Source organism: Anneissia japonica, unplaced genomic scaffold (assembly GCF_011630105.1).
Source record: "Anneissia japonica isolate Jap-2015-1 unplaced genomic scaffold, ASM1163010v1 scaffold287761_len698747_cov189, whole genome shotgun sequence".
Taxonomy (NCBI): domain Eukaryota; kingdom Metazoa; phylum Echinodermata; class Crinoidea; order Comatulida; family Comatulidae; genus Anneissia; species Anneissia japonica.
In genome coordinates this window covers 495,683-507,028 of record NW_022715691.1, presented here as the reverse complement: position 1 = coordinate 507,028, position 11,346 = coordinate 495,683, and the positions used below count along the sequence as shown (strand labels likewise).

The 11,346-nt window shown below is 34.6% G+C and overlaps 1 protein-coding gene across 1 annotated transcript in view; it reads left to right on the top strand.

The window, feature by feature from the left end:
* Nucleotides 1–1,517: 1,517 nt before the first annotated feature.
* The window catches only part of LOC117109321, a 19,859-nt gene continuing 10,030 nt past the window's right edge, over nucleotides 1,518–11,346 (top strand). The window contains exon 1 of the mRNA XM_033251592.1: nucleotides 1,518–1,853. The gene's annotated coding sequence lies outside the window, so the exon portion shown is untranslated. The remainder of the gene's footprint in view (nucleotides 1,854–11,346) is intronic.

Below are 11,346 nucleotides of genomic sequence, written 5' to 3'. Positions count from 1 at the left end.
ATTCCAATCTGCAGACAGTACCGTTTCGATCTTGTTAGATCTCATCAGTGCAGCTCAGGATGTTTAAGAATGAAACACACCACTGACTCAAACATAGCTTGGGTCAGTCTTGTGTGACGTGGTACACTGATTATGAATACAAGAGTGCACAAACCCAATAATGAGTGTGCTCATTATATATATATATAAAGTTCCCTATTATAGTTGCATGATAGAGAAATCTTGTGGAAATCGAACCCAAAATAAAATAAGCTATGGCTATGACAATAATCGATATATAATTTCATTTATTATATCATATTTCTTTAATACCTAACTTGTATTTCATTTTTGACACATACTAATGAAGACCCGAGGACAGGCCGAAATATTCATGTTCTGAATAAATTTAGTTTTAAGTCTACTGAGTCGTTGCCGTCATTATCATTGAGCTATATATCTAAGGAACACACGTGGATCACATACTAATATACTACGTTTATAATTATATGCTTTAGGATATATGTATATATACATAGGCAAGTATATGATTCAAGATCATCAGGAGAGGGTGCTCAATGTGCCGAAGTAGAGCTACAACTAACAGAAAGAATATAAACAAGGCAAAAGAGGTAAATGATAGAAACAGTGCTTTAGGAATAACTGATGTCATAACATTGATAGCATTGTGAAATACAATGTTCCCGACGGGTATTTGGACCTGTTCAACCATGAAGCCTTCGTTGTCTAGTGGTTATGACGCTCGCCTTGTCAGCGAGAGGTCGCAGGTTCGAATCCCGTCGGAGACATTTTATTACACAATGATTTTTCATAGGACTTTATTCGTTGAAAAGCTACAGGGTAGCCTACGATGTTCCATCGTGTCCTTATTAAACACCGTATATGTACCTTTGATGATTTATATGATGTCATAACGTATGAGACATAGCCCATTAACGAAAATGATCCTTATCAGTTTTGTGAAAAAAAATTCTCCGATGGGATTCGAACTTGCGACCTCTCGCTGACAAGCCAAAACGTCATACCTCTAGACCATGGAGACCTATCTGTATGAAAACCTAGGTTTGCAAAACAGTTTATTCAGCTTTTGGTGCGTCAATGACTTGTAAAAATTCGGTCATACTAGTAATACACAACTGGTAACTATGGTACCTAGAAGCAGTAAAAATTTGTGAAAAAATGTGTCCGGCGGAATTCGAATCTGCGACTTCTCGCTGGCAAAGGCACAGTGTCATACATCTAGGCTAAGACGGAGACTTATATCTCTATAATTTTGGAAAACCTGAGCCTGCAAAACAATATATTCATGTTTTGGTGTGTCATTGAGTTGCATATGAAGTCAGTCATACTAATAATACACAACTGCAATCTCTAGTACCTAGAAGCTGTAAATGACAGATTTAATGCCTGCGAGCAATTCAACATACAAGGCATTAACAATCGACTTGTTAAAATTGTAACATCGCGAACATAGACGCAGTGTGTGTCTGCTTGTCGTTCATGTTAGACGTGATGTAATCCCCTTACGTCGTGTTCATATTCTTCAATCAGCCTAAATTGAAATATGAGTTTTCTGGATTCTTTCTTATCATGTAATCGATGCGCATTATTAAACCATCGATCGTCTGCCGGCTATTAGCCAATCGGAGCTCAGAAGAGGTCGTGAATGTGAGAATTCAGAAATCTATTTCGCCGCGTAGAACTCATTAGACCATTCGGATTATACAGTAGATCAGATCCACCAAGGACTTCTGCTGCGGTGGTGAGCTGGATACGGGGCTGGATATAGGCAGGCAGAAGAACATACAGATAATAGTAATAATAGTATATACAGATCGATTTCCGTCATAGTGGTGAGTGCTATAATTCATAATTGTATTTTTAACGACTGTCGCACTGGCTTCAATAAATAACTAAAACGGCTTGCGTGTAGACATCTTATGTCGACTTGATATCGTTTCTTACTATAGATTATAATGTTTTTCAACTGATCCCTATAGACCTATAATAGTAAAATTCGTCCTTTGTGGGTTGAGAGATAAAGCAACAGTATGGGGCTATATATTACCGTCTTCTTATTTCTTATTCGCGCTCAAATTATTGAGCATTCTCGAATCGAACGCAGTGTTGGTTTATTTTCATGACGCACCACAAACGCAGTGTGAATATGTTCATTTCGATACTGTACAAGTATATAACTAGTAGCATTACTTACTTGTAGTTGCTTGAAGATTAAGTCATGCACATAAGTAAAATAATATGTTAAGTGAAGCGTGACACGTACGCGCATGCATCACTGCAAACAGCTAGCTCTGTTGATTTATTTATAAACATTTTAATAATGCGCATTTCAAAATGTATGGTCCAAGATTAGGTTAAAATACTGTCTTGACAAAAAAAGGATTCAGGATATATAGAGACTACGTAGAGCGGAGCAACTTTATTTTCGAAATTAGATACATTAAAAGTAAGTATGGCAGACAATTAGGAGGAGGAATCCGGGAAAGGGAACCATCCCCTCCCTTCTAGGGCGGGTACAGGGTGTGGGGAGTGCAGACGGTGCGATCGCACCCTCTAAATTGTACGAAAGTGCAACTTCCGGAACCTAGAAGTCCATATTCTCAAAATGTTCGTGGTGTGGACTCTCGCGCATCCTCTACCACCAAATCCTGCATCCGACCCAGCCCTTTGATCTGCTTCTGTGGTTGTTGTTTTCACTGGTGGTGTTTGTGGTATGGTGCTGGTTTGTGGTGGCGGTCCTGTTGATAGTGGTGCCGATCATGGCACTGGTGGTGGTAGGCCCAATTGGTGACGGGGTGCCGAAGTGGTGTTGATGGTGGTGCTTGTGGTGATGTTTAATGGTGGTTCTGGTGATGATGCTGGCGGTGGTATTATTATTATCATTATTATTATTATTATTATTATTATTATTATTATTATTATTATTATTATTATTATTATTATTATTATTATTATAGAGTATGTATTACTATTTAATTTAATAATATGTTAAAGTTTTAGTATTAAACATCTGTTATCTGTAGCAACGGTAATAGCCTGCTATTTTTAATGAAACGTACTGTATTTGAAACAAAGTACGTATCCCTGTCAAGTTGATGATTCATAAAGTTGTGGTAAACATTTCTACAGTATTTCAATTTTCTTTTGATATTGAGCTTTGCTAGAACACGTCAATGGCCGGCATGTGACATAATGTCTAGCGTTTACATACACGGTTCTCGTTTATTCAAATCATCTTGTGCAGACTGTTAGTGTATTTTGTCCGCCCACCTCGAATATGAATTTAATGATGAAAATTTTTATTCGTCTATCGTTACTTTCTCAAATTGGTAATCTCATACAGATTAAATGTCGATCGTGCATACACTAGGCTTACATATTCGCGTTAATAATGTGGCTACGCGATGTATCTCGGCCATTCAACAGGACGATGAGTAAAGGATGTTTATATTTCAAAAAGACATTGATTGAAAGCTCGAGAAAATACACATGCTTGTGAAAATGCCGCTTTATTGATCGATAGAAAACTAAATCGATCATTCAAATAATAAATATTATAAGTCAATCGTGACGTCATTTTCTACTCCCGTAATTGTCCTATTCACGAATGAACACTAATTTGCATTAGTGTTCAATAAATATTGCTCAATGATTCCTTCTGAAATTGCATGAAGGCGCGGCCCTGCGAGTTTTTCTCTATTTTTTAAAGGAAATTACGACTCTTTCGGCTTCTTTACTAGTGCCCTCAAAACTTGACAATATTGCATTTTAAAGTGTCCGTTTACCAGCAACTGCAAAAGTAGCAGTTTTTTTTTTCATTTAAAGTGACATTTATTCATCAATAATGGTAAATAAGCTGAGAGGCAGACTATTGTTCCTGCTTTTTGTGCTGAAGACCCCGGTTCAAACTCGGCCAGCGTCAGGTTTTAATTGGGATCATATTGAGAGTTAGGTGGGTTTAAGGACATGTTAGTTTGTGTATCAGTTTTATTAATTTGGATATACACCTTCAGATAGGTGGCACAAGTTTAAAGTAAACGGTGCATCCTTATAATAAAACAAAAATTAACACAACTATAAAGATGTCCGTTAATATGTAGTTCAGTTACAAAGATATTAAATTAGTTACCGGAATCTGTATACAGGTTTGCCTCCTAAATTTTGCATTCGTTTGTTAGTTGAACTAATGGAAATGAATATTTAATTATTATTATTATTATTATTATTATTATTATTATTATTGTCGTCGTCGTCGTCATCTTCGCCGCTGCTGCTGCTGCTGCTGTTGTTGTTGTTGTTTTTGTTGTTGTTGTACACAGGTTTACCTCCTAAACTGTGGCATTTGTTTGTTAGTTGAACTAATTGAAATGAATATTTATTTATTACTATAACTATTATTATTATTATTAATAATAATATTATTATTATTCTTATTAAGCGAAGTTTCTGTTAATGTGACAAAAGCCGGTACATAATTCAATCACATGGGTGCTCTACTAAGAAATTTTATTCAGTAAAACAATTGACCTTTCCAGAATGTAATAGCTGCCCAATCAGAACAGGGCCTGCAATACGCGCGTGTCTTATAAACACACAAGATTTCCCACACAGGCACGTGTTTGCGTATGTTTTTACACTGTCGTTTTGGACCTTATCAAAGGGCGGGGCGCTAGGGGTTAGCGGAAAGGTCCATTAAATATGGAGTTCGAACGTGTGTATCCTAACCAACTAATAAATTGTTCCTGGCTACGAAATGTGATAACGCGTGATAACGCGTATTAACGAAAGAAACTCAGACGCGACGTCCAACAATTTCCAGTAATTATTATGATTATTCATTGTATTGATTGTAGATAGGGTCAGTCATATCATGTATTGTTAATAGGCCTACTTGCTTTAAGTAGAAATTGAATCAACGGTGTAAAGTAATCGACGTTTACTAACATGTCTTTGTAAACATGAAGGATTTACGACATAATTTAATTGAACTAAGTATATTTTTTATACTAAAATGCAAATTTCAAAATATATAAAAGACTATTTTTTATAGATACAGACATACATAATAAGCATCAGGAATACAAAAAAAGTTATAAAAAAAATAAGTAGGCCTACCTGTAGAAGTAAAACCAAATTTACTTTAAGCAACTTTAAGGCCAATTTCACTAATTACTATTATGTCATTAATTGTAATTATTTTATCGGGATTTGGTCACATTTATTCCTTTATTGTTTTAACCTATTATATCTAAATTTGAAGCCAAGACCTTATATCTTAAAGTGTAACATTCTCATAAATATATATATATAAATATATTATATATATAATATTTTATATATTGTATATATTATATATTATATATTATATTATATATATATATATATTCAATTCTATTTATATTCATATGGTGCATTTTTATTTGTAATATCATTATATATTATAATACATCTTATTACATGTTTTTATGTGTATATAGGCTTATATCAAAATATCATGATCATTAAACCAAAGTGATGACATTACATATCCGTTAGTAATTATAGCTTCTATCCCTATTTACATTCATTAATTGCTATATTTTAAACATCATATGTAAATCATTAATGATGTTTCCCTTGTGGAGCTATCTCTGTATATGATTAATGTCCAATGTCTCTAGGTTCCCATCACCCTTCTTTTACTTCATCTCGTGTTGTTAATGACTACGTTTCCATCCGTTCCATTATATACAGCTATAGTATCATAACAAGCGATTCACCCTTCTTTATGTTTCATTCTACTTCATCTCGTGTTGTTAATGACACCCATTTCCATCCGTCCCATTATATTATATACAGCTATAGTATCATAACAGGCGATACGGAGAACTCTAACATGCTTCAATTGCACCCTATGTGTATGCGTGAATTGCAAGACTGCAGCGTGAATGCACGAAATTTTCTTGAAATTCACGTATTGAATTACGTCTTTTTATGATACTATAATAAAATCTCTTGAAGGGTTATAACTAAGGCTGACATCAGTTCTTAAGGCAGCTTTGTTTTTGCCTTATGCATTTCGTTCAATAAGGATATCGAATTTATCGATGTCAAACTCAATTAAACACAAAAATTAATTCCACACCTTTGTCGAACTCTATAAAATTCACATACGGTTGAAATGTCGACAACAACGGGCACGCATATATCAGCGTTGTGTCTCTTACCCGTAGTATTTGTAATTATTCTGTTCTTTACCTATGTTATCTAGTGCCCATCACACAAACTATTTTACGTTCTCACCCATTAACGTTGGCTTCGAAAGCGACGCGTTGACTTCGATCGTCGTACGCGTAAAATTATCGAAAAGTCGTGCAATACTCAGAGTGTAGATTGTTATATAATTTTGTGAAAGTTGCTATAGGTGCTAAAGGCTACATGACGATATCTGCCATTTGAATGATAAAATAATCAGAAAAATTTGCCTATTACGTGAGGAGTCGGGGTACACCGACATGTACAAGTCATGCCTCTGGGTGGAGCGCGACGAAGCACCATCACCACATCGATACGTCAGCGTAATATTTTCTACACGTAGTGAATAAGTGTGAGGCGAAAATTTTCTATGCCTAGTCAGCCCAACCGAATTTTCTACTTTGCCGATCGTTCTCATACACATTTATCCAAGAAATGCCATTATACCTTAAACACACCTGCATGCCAGTATCATTGTATATTTTATTCGTTACAGAAATTACAATTATAATAATGTTTCTACAATCACATTTTATGAGAATGACGAGGTCTATACGACGTGATATCATTTGTTATGAAAATAAACTTCTGACCTACGTCACAAGAAAAGAAAATAATTTATTTACTCCTCTATACATTAATCAACATTAGGATAACAATCCAAGTGAAAACGTTATGCTATTAAATCAATTAAATAAACACTTTCTTCACCGATACACTGGAATAACATTTGAATGGTTATATTTCATTTGTATTTACATATACAGAAATTTCCATGAGCATGTTATTAATGTGATTACATTAAAGTATCTTTTCAATGCTATGTTTTTGAACCATTATGGTAACAATCCAGTCATTAAGAATATTGTTCGAAAATTATGCACAAGAATCAATAGTGTCATATTGGATTCGAAGGTTAATTGTCATATGCTATAATTGCTCCCTGGTCTCGACAGTTCTCGTCATAGTTGGTGAAAACAGTCAGCAAAGGGAACTGTTTTATCAGTGCTCGTGTACGTGTGTGACTCACTGATTGAAAACTCCAATGTTTATACATTTTTAACAAGCTCGAACAAAGTATAAACCCATCTGAGATTCAGATCAATCTAGAAGAATGCAATAAAATTGCAGAATAATATCGTGAAGGAATAAGAATTCCATTCTAGCGAACCCAATAGGAGCAAGTAGTCACATGGAAAAAAAAAACAACAGTACGATAAAGAATGTAAAATCTACAATAGTCCGTGATAAACTATCCATATCAAAAATCGATATGCAATAATTGCATTTCACCAATCAGTTGGGAATATCAGCTGGGTGTAATTGAATCGTAGTCGATTTCGGGTCATTTATTCTTTATTGATTCATTTTCGATGAGGCATGAGTTCTTACAGTAGCATTTAGACATAATTCATGTCCAGCTTTCAAAGCGTGACTGGCGTAAAAATAAGTCCAAGTTTTATCCTCAATAAGTTTGCTGTGATACAGCGCGTAGCCTCTTTAAATATAGACGAGTGCCGACTTAACGCGCAATTAGGACGTGACATAAAGTAGCTAGTTGATTATATGCATTATCCATAGAGCTATTAAACATCTTATTATAAATATGGTATTATCATAATTATTAAATTACTATAAATATATTAAATACTGATTCCACTAATAACTCCAATACCTTGAAAATGCTATGCGTCGTATATTTCGTTATAATTTCATTTCCTGCTTGCTTGCTTTATTTCTTTCTTTGCAGACTTATCCATACAAAAATGAATCAATTTATAATAATACTCAACATTTGTTTATGATAATGACCGTTGTGCGTCACAGAACGAGTGTACTTAATATACTTGGTTTTTATTGAATTGAACTATTAAAAACAGATTGAAATTCTACAGGAAATAGTATTCATATCTGTAATTGCAATATGATTCATATTATATTTAATATTGATATTAAAACAAACCAGGCTTCGATCGCTTTGATTCACTGTCAGTGTTCTCAGTTTTATTTCTCTCATAGAGAACTCGTCAGCTATTTTCTGATATTTTCTTCAATTGACATCTGATGGGAATCATCACCAATTTGTATCCCGTTTACTCGTTGCAAAAAAGTTTATTATGTGATTGGTTACGATACAGCGGTGCCACGTTAAGTAATACAGGCCCTTAGACCATTTGGAGGGTAGCACACTATGATATTCCCGCCTTTTATCCTCCCGGCAATTTCTGCCTCGGAATGTTTCCCCTAACAGGTAAAAATATCCGGTAACAATTCGACTAGACCCCATTGGAATGGGTATGTAGATGGATGCATATACCTTTGAGGAAGCGTCTTCACTATATTTTATAGAACTGATATTCATAGATTCTTAAACGATAATTGCTTGGTCGATTTTGTAGATGAATATATTCGGTTTCATAAGCTGATTATAACCTCATATAATGATTGCAACGTGTCTAATGCCATTGATTATGAATATGCTATCGTCTGTTTCTTGTTATATTACGATCTGTTTTATTTCTTCCTCTGTGTTCAATATGAATGAAGTTTGTTATTATTGATAATAATTAATAATAAAATAATAATTATTATTACCATCATCACAAGGTCGAACGAACTCAAACTTTGCGGCTTCAAATATTAATATAGGCTATACTTTATTTTAAAACACATCCATTGCGGTGCGTTCAAAATGGTTCAAAGCTAGTCAAATCACATTAAAATACAGATTATGCACCAACATATAACAGAAAGGTAAACAGTTAGTAAAATTCACATTTGAAGAATAACAAGTCATGAAGCAGCATGAAATACGTAAAACACATCACGTGGATTGACAAAAATGTGTAAATATTGCAAACGATAGTTAGGATATCAATATCGAACTCTTGATCGTGCATAATTAAAAAATACCCTAAAATCCTTATTTTTTTTACAAAAAAATACATAGGCCTAATGTGGACAATCATAAAAATCCATTTTCCCTTGTATCAACATGATTGAACTGCTATACATCAATGTGAAGCAGTGCCTCCCAAACTTATTTCCCGGGGACCCACGTTGCTGATCAGTCTTACACCAAACAGTATAATCTTAGCTTACACCAGCGACCCACTGTCAAAACAAGATTTCTACTTACATCGTGGCCTTTTATATTTGGCTTAAAAACAAGGCGGGCTAGGCCTAGATAACCAGAGAATTGCTTGTCCAATATATTTACTTTTTTACGACACGGTGTAACCCTATACTGTAACTTCATTTTATAACAATCATTATTAGTGGTGGCGAATCCAGGAATTTATGAGGAGTCCAGGGAGTAGCATCCAGCCTGTAGAGAGTCCATACCGTACCTCAGCTCCATTTGGATGGGGCTGTGGCTTTGACATTTTATAGGTATGGTACTCTTAGAGTTGAATATTATTGTAATTCTTTCCTTCTTTTTTTCGCGGCCCCCTGCAAAATATTGGCGGCACAAAATTGGGTCTCCGCCCAGTTTGGAAAGCTTCGATGTAGCTAAGTTCGTTTATTACTAGGCCTACAGTGGCGGATTGTGGGGGGTTCAACGGGTTCGGATGAACCCGCCTCTGTGAAGAAACCTAACAAAATACAATGGGTCCTGGCTTACAAAAGGCATGCTAACCTACCTAGGAGGTTGGCAGATCAGACAAACTAGGCTTAGCGCAACTAGCCTTCAATTACATAAATTCAACAAACACTGTTTTTGATTCGACGAGTCGTAATAATTTATGTGCGAAAGTGCGTTCTTCTGGCCTATCGATCCATGGTGGAAAGACGTATCCAACTACTTAATGTTGTTGGAATATAATAATATATTGCCTATGTCTTTTTTCTCTCTCTCTCTATGTAGCCTATAGGTTTAAGAATGAGATAAATTTACCTGACCTAGCTTTTCAAGAGAGGGATACCTTGAATTTTGAAGAAATTGAAAGGTCATTAAAAGACACCTCAGCCGGAGCTGTTTAAATTAAATTCACTATGTAGTGGATGTGTTGTTTCGTTCATTATCTTCTTGAGTTTAGCTAATGCGTATTTGTCATAAATATCATCTAAATGTACAATATCTTCTTTAACTCTTTTCTTTGCAGTCTTTCGGATGAGTCTAATTTCTTCATGTTTTGTTTTGTTAGGCTTTTATATGTACAGATTAGGCAGTAAGTTAAAACGCTTTGTATTATTGCTTTATAAAACAAAATAAGAATAGTGTTGTCTTCATTAAGGGAAGTTTCCTTAGAAAATATAATCTTTGCTTTCCTTTTGTTACAGTGATCTTGGTTTGCTCATCCCATTTAATCAACAACAGTGCCTAAGTACTTATAACTTCCTGATTATCCATGTACAATAAATCATAAGCACTGTTTGTTTTGTGAAAATCAAAGATCATTTTTTTTGTTTGTTAGTGTTCAATTTAAGATGATTTGGCTGGCACCATTCAGAAAATCTTAACTTCATCAAAATAACCTATTTGTTAGTGAGACAAACACGTGTTCCTGGCCTGTTCTGATTGGTCACTATTATAAAGTTTGATTGAAACGCCGGAATATTATTGGCTCGCTGGTTCCAAGAAAACATCTGGAATATTTCCTAAATTAATGACCACTGAACTCTAGTCGTCTTGTCATATTATATATTAATGTTTTTTATATGTATATATAAACAAATATATATATATATATGTATATATATATGTATATATATATTTGTTTAGTGAGACAAACACGTGTTCCTGGCCTGTTCTGATTGGCCACTATTATAAAGTTTGATTGAAACGCCGGAATATTATTGGCTCGCTGGTTCCAAGAAAACATCTGGAATATTTCCTAAATTAATGACCACTGAACTCTAGTCGTCTTGTCATATTATATATTAATGTTTTTTATGTAGCTACTGCTCATATGAAATGATAGTGGAATTGTATGAAATCAGGATTTATTGTAAGCAATCAAAAGCTTTAGTTCGTGCAATGCATCATGGGAGATCACAATATTACGCTCACGGATACTTGTGAGACTTGAGACAAAATTGATCTGGTTTTTTAGAAGGTGGCGAAATGTACGGTATACATTCTTCAAA